We start from the raw sequence: 13,473 nt of genomic DNA, 5'->3' as shown, positions 1-13,473 counted from the left end.
ATTGCCGAAGCACACACACTCAAGTGTTGACAGGACGTGCTGGATCGCCAAAATAAGAGAAAGAGCTTCACGAAAATCTACATAGTTTTTTGTGATGTGATTCGTGTCAGGTTGCTCCATAGCAGTGTAAAACAAGAAATTAAGACCAGAAAAGTAGTATAATAGGTCCTCTTTAAAGTTATTCCTGCCAATCACACTCAACATACTCTTAATCCAAATCCTAATGCAAAATAGAGATGTCAAATTAAAAAAAGGAATTAATTACCCTCTCCCAAAGATTCTATTTGCACACACTGAAGTGACTGGCAAAGCAGATTCAGACATCAGCAGCATATAAGCAAAGATGTACAGTGTTAAAGGTGGAGTTAGCGATTCTGAAGAATACTTGTTATTAAAATCCCTTATTGTTAAAAGCAGTGAATATCTCCTCACAATCTGCTACCTGAAAGTATTGTGTGTGCACTGAAAATAAATCTGTTGTTAATACACAGCCTTGGCTCAATAAACTGGTTATGTAAACGAAGGCGATGTAAACAAAGGGAGCCCAAGGTAGAAACATAACCCTTTACAGAGCCTATGTTGGATTGTGAAGAGAAATTCCAAGATTTTCACAAAAAGTTAATTTAAACAAGCATTCTCAAGAATTGCTGACTCCATCTTAAAGAGAAGAGAGTTGAGAGGAACATAACATAGAGCATGAGGAGAACCTGAATGCAGGAGAGGGTGTTAAGAAAAGAATAGAAGAAGAAGGTGTAGAATATAAAGTGATGAGGCAGAGGACAGTCTTAGAAAAGGAAGAGAGCACAATGACAAGATGGAAAGGGAAAGAGCAAGCTGGAGGAGGAAGACGAAAGGCAAGATATCAGTAGAAAGCATAATGCAACACACACACACACACACATTTTTTTTTTAAATCTTAAACACCATGCAGAAATAGAGCAGCCCTCTCATTACTAGTCACAAAGTCCTATCTGCAAAAAGATTATCGTTTTTCCTGCCTAATGCTAAAAAGACAACGGTTTCCTCGCAGTAATTGAAGCCGATAGAATAGTGAATACCTGCTCACATTTGAATGCAGAATCCATGGATTACACCATTTCAGTAATGAAATAGGGTCAGCTTCAGCTACTTCTACGTTCCTTTGATGATTTGATGGCACTTGCCTACCTTAAACTTGCATGGATTTATTAAAGGTCTCATATTGTGCTAATTTTCAGGTTCAAAATCGTCTCTTTAAAAAATCCCAGACTGCTTTGATTGGTCAGAGCCACATGGGGGCACATGCACTGCCCGCCAATGCGGACTGTCATTTAGATCCAGGGGTTTATGGGGATTACAGGTAGAGCTAAATCAGGGTGATCCAAGCTGGAAATGAATATCCATGGTTTCATGTTTTAGGCTTTAATGACGTAAATTTTGTCTTTTTTCTTTGCCGTTTTCTTTTGGTGGAGCCAGCCATCTTCATGCCTCTCCCTACATGAATGGCTCAAACAGTGATGAAACAAAGGTATGGTGTTCTGACCTGGTATTCCGTGGGTTAGTTACAATTTGAAGTTTGTCCTCAGACATTTTCAAAGCATTTAAAAAAATTCTGAAATTGATAATCAACTCTGAAAAAAAACTGATGGATGGGATTCATTTTGGGGTACAAAAAAGTTATCTGTATTGTAATGTAATTGGTTTAAAGGTGAACAAAACCTTACCATGTCTCTACCCTTTTCTTCCCAAATATTATGCTTGAATTCCACCAGACAGCTGGGAACTCCTGTTTAATATGAGACTTGTGTTTCGCAGTATGAACGTTTGAAAACATGGTGTAACTTTTATGAAAGAACAGTGTTCCGCTGTAATCCAGTAGAGCAGCAGGATGAATACATTAGCAAATGACTGGTACAATGTCTCCCACTGCTTAACCTTGTGTCAGGAGTGATGTAGTGATTTCTATCCCTTCAAAGGCAGCAGTGTAAGCCCGTGGATTTATCAGGGTCCCCAACAGGGTCTTAGCTGCCGATCCTGTAGGATTCCAGTGTAGCGGTGGTCCAGCAGGACAGAATGCCATTACAAGCAGCCAGGTGCAATAATCCACTCCCTATGTGAGCCCATTGTAATAAATATAAAAGCCCCATTACAAGGTGTCACCAAGGCAAAGCCTCCCTTTGCTCCCATTCTCATTCCCAAACAGAAAATAACACACACTCTGTGGCGGTTTGCGAAATTACTAAACATTAAATTAGCATATTGTAACACCAAAGCAACTGGATACAACAACACTCTTTGCAGTGCAGAAATGTGCTATTAGGAACAGTCTGTTTTGGAAGACTGGACAAGTTAAAGCTCATATACAGTATCAGTTCACGTTGTTGAGTTATGAGCATCAGCTACAACCTAGACAGCATGAAGGGATTATAGATAAGGATTACAACTTCACAAACTTATTTCAAGTGTCCATTTCACTCAAGTGTAACATAAGAAGATATAGCAGCTGTGGAGAATTCCTGTAATTCCTCAAGAATGATCAATCTAAGCTCACCAGCCTTCTAGAGCCTGTACGGATAGATGGCTGTACAGTCGCTGTCCCTGGTGCTGAAATGTTTGAAAGGAAGACAGCTATGGCAATACAGTTTTAAACCACTTTAACATAGCAATACTAAATCAATAAATGTGTTTATTTTCTGCTTGCAGATTAGTTTTCACATAGCTACACAGTGCAGGAGGACACGTCGCTCAAGTTTGCCCCCACACCACCCTTGGCTTAATTTGTTGATAAGATTTATGGAAGTTACTCATTGGTACAGATATTTATGTTGTTTTATAAACGTTTGATCACTTGCATACATGAATTTGCCTTCTTAAATCAGGACCCCAACAAAAAAGCCACTTACAGAGTTCCAATACCGTATTCAATCATAACTGTATAAAGCATACTCTAGTTTCTACAGTATTAACCCACTGATCATCACATACTTGATGTGGTTTTAGGGGCTTGACTGTTACCTGACCAGATGCTATGGCTGGCTAGTCCAAAATCATTCAGATTCATATAGGTTTTGTAATAATACTCAAGCCAAATCATTAGGATAATATACTGATTAGAAAGCCCCTGCTTACATGGATCAAGATTAATGTCTCAGTAAATAATGCTATTGAATGCTACTGGCTGTTTACAAATGCTCTCCATTCCTCTTGACTCAGAGTGAGCCATTTGTCACAAACCAATATGCTGAGGATTACAGAAGGAGCAGGCTACTGATTTCAGGCACGAAAAAAAAACACAACACCGCATATTTGTGTGGTGCATGTCTGTGCAATACATTTTGAAGGAGATTGCATTGTCACAAACTGTATTGGATTCAAATACGCTTGGCAATATTAACATTAATATCCATCGGATACTAAATATATATTTTCCTCCCCATAATACGGAACTAAGGGAATTAAATTATTCATTAGGCCTACTCGCAGACCGGATGAGAAATGCATGGCTAAGGAGAGAGAGAAAAAAAAGAATAGAATAGGAAGCAAATACACCTAAAAATCTTCTCTTATTTATTTCCCATATGACACATGTGCAACTTAACAAACAGCAAGTTTGGCGAATGGCTGATGAAACTCAAAGCACATTAAAGAGGACCTATGATGCTTTTTGACTTTTATGACCTATAAACGTTGTTATGATGATTCATAGTCATGCTTAACCATACTAAATTATCAAATAATGACTTACATGCATTTCGACGTATTCCCTGCTGACCGTCTGGGGTGTCTGTGCAGAGCACTAAACACTATTCTAGCCAGTCGAGAAGTCACGTGTTCAAAGCGGTCTACCCTTCCGTAACTTTGTGACGTCGCATGTAACTTGGTGTCGTCACCACGCGGATGTTTCCATGTATAGTAATGCTGTCACTTCCCTGTTCGCGTCTGCCTCGCGCCCGTATAGGTCCATGCTCGCGCTTCCCGCCACTGAAAGTGTTCCGGAAGGAAGGTAACCAATCACAACGGAGTGGGGTTTGCAGGAGGGGGGAGGGGAGCGGAGATTGCCGAAGCACAGGCGGAGGGAGCGGAGATGGCCGAAGCACACACACTCAAGTGTTGACAGGACGTGCTGGATCGCCAAAATAAGAGAAAGAGCTTCCCGAAAATCTACATAGTTTTTTGTGATGTGATTCGTGTCAGGTTGCTCTATAGCAGTGTAAAACAAGAAATTAAGACCAGAAAAGTAGTATAATAGGTCCTCTTTAAGTCATTTTTCTCTACTCAGTTTTCCCTAAGCCTCTTCACATACAAAATCCTCTAAAATACCCAGCCATTGATTAAGTTCTTCCAATATGCTTAGCTTCAGAACATAATTTCGGCTCATTATTGAACCTTATCATAAACTTAAAGCAAGTACTGATCCAGGTAAAGCACGGCTTACTTCTAAACTTATGTAAATTAGTTGTTTTTATTAAAGTTGTGTGGACGTATTTTATTTATGAGATTTAAAATGGCCAAATAGCTATATAATAGAACCATACACAAACAGAACTTGGTACATGGTACACATGAAAGATATAATAGCACAAATCCACCATTTTCCTTCAACCATTTTGCAGTCCCACTGTTGAAAATGAACAACACAACACTAAGCAAACACAACTCCACACCCTGCAAACATCCGTCTGTGTCTCAGTGTTTTCTCTCTAACATACCGACCATTTCTTTTTTTGTTGAAACAGAGAATTACATCGACCTTCAAAAGTGGAGTGTTAAGTCCCATGGTTCACACAAAGAAAAACCTAAGTCATCAAAGAAATGTATTATACCAGGAATGTATTATGTCTCCTATGTAAGAATTTAAACGCTGGCTTATGCAACTGGTTTAAGCACATATTGTAAGGTTCAAAACCAGACAATTAGATAAAAATGCACTCATTTAAGTTTTTTGTAAATAAGTCATCTGTCTTATACTCATCAGCATGGCATGCAAAAAAAAAACTTTTCCGATATTCCGAGATGTGTCCCAAATCTACCCTAACTTCAAAGTTATATTTTAAAACTGGGAAAAACCTCTGAAATTGAACGAAAAAAATTGTGATTTTCAAGGCACACATTCAAAACAATTAGGAAAATACAGAACATAGTGCATCTGGTTGCATCATCAGGCAGCTGAAGCTTTCTGGGTTTCTTTAAGAGATATTTTATGTTTCTATGCAAGTATTTAGAACATCAGAGTGTGGCCATGGGCTATACACTGTGCACTTAAGTGTGTTGAAGCCCACATTAAATGTGCAATGCTGTCAGAGATCAAACACTCATGAAACTGTTCAAAGAATGTGCCTTAGCACTTCAATAAAAGTTTGATCGTAAGAGGCGGAAAAAAGAAAAAGAAAATCCAGTTAAAACGGGATGGAAATTTTTTTGAAGTACACTATCATACAATGAGTTTGCCACATGCCATGCATACTTAAAGTCACAGCCAACCATATTGTAAACCATGCCAATGGTATTCTGAATTTGAATGTAATGTGCCAGGCATGGTTTGGTCTCTATTAATTTTATAGTGTTTTTAAAATGTTTGTTTAGTTCCATTATCAATTTTATTTCTGGAATTCATTAATGGAATTCATTATTTTCAAAAATGCATTTAAACTGATTTACCATGCAATGATGACTGGAAACAATGGTTGCATGGAATGGTGCAAATAAATAGACATAACAGAAGAAAAAACAACAAGCTAAAAGCTAGGAGAGCTGCAGGATGAAAGCAGGATGAGAATGTTTGCACACAAAGGCCCAGTCTAAAGCTGCTCCAGCTGATGTGTGTGGGTTCTTCTCTCTTCACTGTGAAGCTGAGATCAATCTAAAAGGCCTGCAGCTGCTCATGCAGAGGGAGAGGCAGTGTCATGACTGTAAGCATCAATCGCAAAGTTCAGACTGAAACAATCTCAGAACGAGAGGGGAACTGGTCAGCTACACACAACTGTTAGCTAGGAATCAGTCAGGTTCAGGGCACTATCACTGAACTGAGGATATTCCTCATCGATTTGATCACTGAAGTTGGAAAGCCTATTATTGTTATCCTGAAATAAAGATGCAGATATTGTTCACAGTGTTTCTGTACCTCTGTTTTGTTGGTTCTGCTGAATAGAAGCAGTTCCAAATTCTGACAATATTGTGTCAAAAGGAATGTTTACTCAAGTGGCTAATTACAGTATTATAGGATGGATTTTTCACTCATAGAAATATATGAAAACTGCTCTGACAACATCTTATTATTGTACTCTATTCATTGCCAAGGGCATGCAGTTATACACTTTAGTCTTATCAAGATGAAAAAATTGTAGAATGATGAAAAGTGTGCTTTTGCTTTCTTACATTTCCATATTATTTTCCCAGAAGCGTTCAGGTATAAAGTAGGCTCAGGTGGGTTTGCGATAGCCCCAATGCTCACAAACCCATGTCGAGCTAAATAATTCCATTAACTCTGTTCAAATTTAATTTTAAGGCATTATAATCAAAGCTTTCCCACTAAGTTAATATGATTTGAGCCAAGTCAAGCAGCTCATTGTGTTTTCAGACAAGGCTTTGCTTGACATTTTCCAATAATCAGTATGCCCCAGGATTTGCTGGAATATAAATAGGTACCATGATGATAATTTCTCATTTAAATGAAAATGACGCAATTACATTAAGATCTAATCGGAATTTGGAGATGACAGAACCACAAAAAAAGGTTGATTTAGGTTGTGGGTGGCAGTAGCCAGTGGAACACTGTTGCGGGTTAGAGGTTTGGGTTTGGATGGCATTTGGCAAAAAACCTAAACATTTCCGAAAGAGAGTGTTAAGGGTCTAACATATTATTGTCTTTCTTTCTGTACATCTCCACATCTAACTATGCAGGTGCAAGGCTGCTGGAATCGGCCCCATGCAAGCTAACAGAACTTTCAATAAATAATGTATAATACATTTTAGTCTGTAATGAGTAAAATGTTGTGTTTTCAGCATAATAAACCTGTATGAAGCCGGAAAGGTAAAGCAACTCCAACTGTAGCTGGGGGCTTGGAGACAAACGACCAGTGGGAGATGGGAATCCATAGTGTTGCACCGAGCTCTCGGTGTTAGAAAATAAAACGTCCCGGGAGAAACCTCTCACCACAGCGCACAGTCATTAATTCTGCATCATGACCTGCCTGTCTTGCTGGCAGCAGCCGGGCAATGTGTATCCTGTGGCATCATTATATTAGAAGTCAGGACAGCAACAAATAACAGGAGGGGGGTTGTGTTGTGGGATGGGGTCAAAAGTGTTGGTGTGTTGTCAGGATTAACATGTTCAATTCTGTAATCATAAAAATAAAAAACAGAAAAATCGTGCAATCTCTAAAGTGATTTCATTATCTAATGGGAAGAGAAATCCACAGTGAGGCTTAACCGTCTCCAAAAAAATGTATCCTTACTTCATGGGAGGTGACCAACAGCATTATTTCACACAACGTGGTCCCCTGAAATGAGAACAGGATGAAAGCTGCAGCTTTTACAAGAATATCTTCCTTGGTTCAAAGCATTTCCCAAAGATGAACCCAAAAGATACAAGCCTACGTTAAGGATTAACCAAAACCACGTACAATAGGCAGCCAGGTGAGTCGGACCAACATCAAGGTAACTAACAGCATAAGAACAGAAATGGCCTTAAACAGTTGCATTAGATGATTGCAGGTAAAAAGTTGAAAACATGTCCAAGTTAAAACTGGCTTTATCTGAACCATTATTCAATATGAAGCTGTTAAGCAACATATGTAATACAATAAGCATATGACCTTTGAAGTGGAACATTGTTCTCATGCTGACATTCCTTCTCCTGTGTTAACTGTGCTATAATCAATTCAGGCAGCGATTCTTTAAGTAAAAATTATTAAAGCCGCTATACAATTGAGTCGTATGAAGTTAAATACCAATTAGCATTTACAAAAATATATATTAAAAAAAATGGTCTTGTCGTCAAAAGTACAACTGATATCAGAAATGCCAACACAAATATTGGTCTGTCAAATGGAAAGACAGTTTTCAACAATGTGCCCACAGTGAAACCTTAATGGTCTTGTTTTTTTAACAGGGACAATGCACTGTCCATTTATTGCTCCAGATAGTAGCTTAACACTCCGCCCATATTTTGTGGTCCCTAGCAACTGATAGTTGCTGCAGTAAAACATTTCACAGTGGCAGTCAGAGCTGTCTTTATCTTTGTCTTATGGGGTTACTCCAAGTCCAGACTCAAGTCTTCATGAGCAAATTGCAGGTACATGGCAAGTCCTACAGTTTCTGAATGCTGACCTTTAAAATGATTTGCAATGGCAGGACGTTTTCCCTTAAAAGTTTTGATTAGTGCTTTTAATCAGCTGAAACCAAGTCCTGTCAATACATCTAGACCTAATAATGACAAGTTCAATATATAAGCTGTAGACCAGACCAGCCCATTGTTGTCTTTCATTGCATTATTAAGGGAGTGTCTTCAGTTGGTCAAGTCTGGGATCAATATCTCAAGTCTCAAGTCTTAATAACAGATGCAGAAAAGTAAACATTCACATTCCCCAGAGAGTGTGTCCTCTGTACGTTGTATCCTATTAGCGCAGCAGCATCAGACACTGAAACCTATTACTTCTCAAAATGTTGCAAAGCTCAAGCCTTTCAAACCACTGGTTGCCCGTTCATTGCCTCAGTGCCTTCTGGCAATTGGCAGAGCACACAAGGATTAGATCAGCTCCTGGGAGCTAAGAAACTGTGCAGCAGCAGTGAAAATCTAAACCTTTCTTACACAGCCTCACGAGCTATGTTATTTCCCATAAGGTATGTCTGAGCATTGCTATCAGCTCATTGGGGTAAACACTGTTTTATCTATAAAGCTGCTACTTAAACTGGGCAAATCCCATCCATGTGTTTGGCATATACTCACATTTTAAGAAAAGATTGCCACCGATTCTTCAACATGGAAAATTACATGGATCAATTTTTTTACTCTCGTTCGCCAACCTTTTTTCTCACTCCAGCCTGGGGCGAAACGAAGCAAAACAGGATTTTCATGGGAGCTATACGATTTGCAAATGTAAGCATCACATATTGGTTTCTGAGTTCATTTGGGTATGCATTCAAGAGCAATGACATTTACATTTCCAATTCCAGTGTGAGAGGTATTTTATGTTTCCTGATATTAGCAGTTACTGAATAATCCCAGAGGCTACTTAATACCAACCGGGAATTAGCTTGTTGTGCTTAAAAGGGCATTCAAACTATTTTACACATTGAAAAAGGTCACTTTACTGGTTATGAGGAGTACTACATATAATATAATTTATTCTGTGGCTCTCGAGGAGCTTTGCCGTCACTTCATATAATTTAGACCGTAATTATGAACATTCATGTGGCAAAAACCATCCATGTCAGATGTTTAGATGTGATCAGAGTCTGACGTCTTTGTACCTCACTTAGCATGTTCAGAACATGGTGGCAAAATGGCTGCAAATGACATAGCAGGCAGTCACTTATACATAATAAACAACATATAATGTTCAGACTTTGGCCAATTAAAAAGGAACTATCTGGTCTCACTTGTTTACAAACCAATTATAATGGCTAATAGGCATTGATGAAGGCAATGAGTGCAATGGCATAACACATGAAAAGCTCCCAAGTCTAAATAATTTGAGATCCTATTCTTTCTATTCTCCGAACATTGCATTGCAGTATCATTAAAAAGTTACCACTGGTTGCATAAGGTGAAATGTAGGCTCTAGCATATTTGGAGCCTAACTCACAGTGATTTTTGTTTTTCACCATCCTTTATTTTGTTTTATCTGTGTCTCATTAAATTGATGAATTTCTTCAAACACAATGCTTAACGTGTATGTTTTCCTTCCTTAGTGTGCAGTACCCTTTTGAACTTTGATCATATCACCAATCCATAGAATGTTTTTTTATAGTCCATGAAGAAAAAGCCCAGGGATGAAAATAAATAGCTTTGATGCTGAAAAGTGTGTCCATTGACAAGCAGCATTATGATAATAAACTGACCCCACAAACTGTGCTGTGCGTCAATACCTTCCCTTTCACAGAATACAACAGTGTTTATTGTTACTTTCAAAGAAGGTCCAGAGGTCTCCACTCAGGAGGAAGACAAACTGACAGTCACAATGATGTGACGAAAGGACAGGTAAAACAAACTGAGACTGGCAAACAGCAATAACTAAACAAAAAAGAGGCTTTCACTCCCTGTTAACAGAATATCTGACAAATAACATGAGCGAGGTCGTATCCGTTAGAAGGAAAATGTATTTTGAGAAGGACGATTATAATAAAAAAAAGGTATGCCGTTATGGCGTCTATGGTTTATTTTTGGGATGTTTAAACACACATTTTAAGTTAAAAACACTTATGAAATGCTAATCTGTCTTTAAAAAATCCCAAAAAGTTTGATAAACAGTACTCAAGGAATGGGTGCATCATAGAAAAGTGCAGTGTCAAGCCCTGAGGAAATAAGATGAAACTTCAATGAAAGTGGCTTAGTTTGGTTCTAAAATACAGTACCCTGAGATCAGCTCCAAGACAATGCACACTCATCCACTGAACAACTCCCAGACGTTATCCCTTTACCTTCACCAGCATTTTTTCCTCTTTTTATATCAATTTAATGAGTTTGTGTTCGGTTTTGCTTGAGTCAGGGCCTTCAGATGTTAGTCAAAACTGATATTTGGCCCGTCATACTTTGGTCAAAAATAAGAAAGCTCAGCCTCCGACTGTCCATACATACAATTGCAATTTTGTTGGCAACCTTGCCACTGTTTGAGTAGCTGCTTCTCAAACCTAGTAGTTCACACACCTGTTTTTCTTGCATTTTTTATTATTTGTGTGAGCTGTGCTTTTGCTTTCAGTTTTGTTAGATGTTAAATAATGTTAGTGTTTTTTAGTATTTCCATTCCAAAAAATCAACTCGCACTGCAAACTGTGGGGTAGAAGAAAACTTCTGTATACATCAATGACTTTACTTACAAAACATTTGTTTTAATAATAGAAAATTACTTGAATGTTTCACTTGAGTCAGATACAGTCATATGAAAAAGTTTGGGAACCCCTCTCAGCCGGCATTATAATTGACTCTGCTTTCACACAAAAAAGATAAAAGTGGTATGTCTTTAATTTACCAGGAACAGCTAAGTACTGGGATGTTTTCCAAACAAAGATTTTTTGAAAAGCAGTATTTAGTTTTATGAAATTAAATAAAATGTGAAAAACTGGCTGTGCAAAAATATGGGAACCCTTGTGGTCTTGCTGATTTTAATGCATGTAACAGCATGTAAAACTGAGGACTTTAAACACAAAATTGGTTGGATTATGTTGTTAAAGGCCTACTTCACCGGTTTGAATATGAAGGTGTATTGAATTCTGAGATCCTATGTAGTATAAATGTGCAAAAAAAATTAAAATCGGTTCATCCTAGCCTGAGAAAAGGCAGAAAGAGTGTTTTTTTAACCCTATATTTCTCCTTCTCGTGACATCACAGAAAGAGAAATATAGGGTTAAAAAAAACGTACTTTGTAAATATTACTGTGATGTCTTTTACTGTGACATCACAGTAATATTTACAAAGTACGTATTTTTTTTGCACATCTATACTACATAGGATCTCAGAATTCAATACACCTTCATATTCAAACTGGTGAAGTAGGCCTTTAAGCCTTGAACCTCATATAAAGGTCTGTTTAATCATGATAAAAGGTATTTTAGGTGCCTAAATGCAAGTTCCACTTCTCTTTGACTCTCTGCAGAAGTGAGACAGAATGCGATCATCAAAACAGCTCCCAAAAGATCTTAAAAACAAGGATTATTCATTGTCATGGTTTAGGGGAAGGCTACAAGAAGCTTTCCCAAAGGTTTCAATTGTCAATTTCTACTGTAAGGAACGTTGTCAGGGAATGGAAGGACACAGGCACAGTTGCAGTTAAACCCAGGTCTAGCAGACCAAGAAAAGTACAAGAGCGGCATATGCGGCGGATTGTGAGAATGGTTGCAACAACCCAAAGATCACCTCCAAAGACCTGCAAGAACATCTGGCTGCAGATTGTGTATCTGTACATGGTTCTACAATTCAGTGCAATTTGCACCAAAACATCTGTATGGCCGGGTGATGAGAAGGAAGCCCTTTCTGCGCCCACGCCACAGATACAGTTGCATGGAGTATGCAAAAGCTCATTTAAACAAGCCAGCTTCATATTGAAAGAAAATGCTTTGGACTGATGAGATAAAAATTAAGTTATTTGGTCTTTATAAAAAGCAGATGTTTTGGTGCAAATTGCGCTGAATTGTTGAACGATGTACAGATACACAATCTGCAGCCAGATGTTCTTGCAGGCCTTTGGAGGTGATCTGTGGGTTGTGTGCAACCATTCTCACAATCCTCCACCTATGCCGCTCCTGTTTTTTTCTTGGTCTGCCATGCCTGGGTTTAACTGCCACTATGCCTGTGTCCTTCCATTTCCTGACAACGTTCCCTACAGTCGAAATTGACAATTGAAATCTTTGGGAAAGCTTCTTGTAGCCTTCCCCTAAACCATGACAATGAACAATCTTTGTTTTTCAGATCTTTTGGGAGCTGTTTTGATGATCCCATTCTGTCTCACTTCAGCAGAGAGTCAAAGAGAAGTGCAACTTGCATTTAGGCACCTAAAATACATTTTCTCATGATTAAACAGACATTTCTATGAGGTTCAAGGCTTAACAACATAATCCAACCAACTTGGTGTTTAAAGTCATCAGTTTTACATGCTGTTACAGGCATTAAAATCAACAAAACCACAAGGGTTCCCATATTTTTGCACAGCCAGTTTTTCACATTTTATTTTATTTCATACAACCAAATACTGCTTTTCAAAAAATCTTTGTTTGGAAAACATCCCAGTACTTAGCTGTTCCTGGTAAATTAAAGACATACCACTTTTATATTTTTTTTGTGAAAGCAGAGTCAATTATAATGCCGGCTGAGAGGGGTTCCCAAACTTTTTCATATGACTGTAAGAGATTCTTAGGAACTGGGAATGCCATGAGTCTTGAAACGTCCTTATCGGTCTATTTATGCAGGGCTTTGAATGAAACAGCCTGAGATAATTTAATTCTCCAAAATATTACACTGTTTAGCATTCAACAAGGCCAGCGCAATCAGATAACTCCCACTTATCACTGGACCGGTTTGTAAAAGAGTTGAACTGTATTAAATTATTCCGCCTTTTTTTGCCCTGAGAAAATATTAACATTTTAGATAAATTAATGAACCTAAGCTTTTATCTCTATATTTTAACATAATGTATTATTCCACACACTGCTTATCAGTTTGGGGACAGAACGAAGCAACCATAATAGATAGTGCTTTATATTTCATCGTGAGAGTTGTACAACAAGTTTATGACATGGGGCTCTCCTTTCCAACGACCATCAGGCGCCAAAGTGTTAGAG

This window comes from Ammodytes marinus (assembly GCF_949987685.1).
Source record: "Ammodytes marinus genome assembly, chromosome: 14".
Lineage (NCBI taxonomy): Eukaryota > Metazoa > Chordata > Actinopteri > Uranoscopiformes > Ammodytidae > Ammodytes > Ammodytes marinus.
This window is presented reverse-complemented; position numbering follows the sequence as displayed.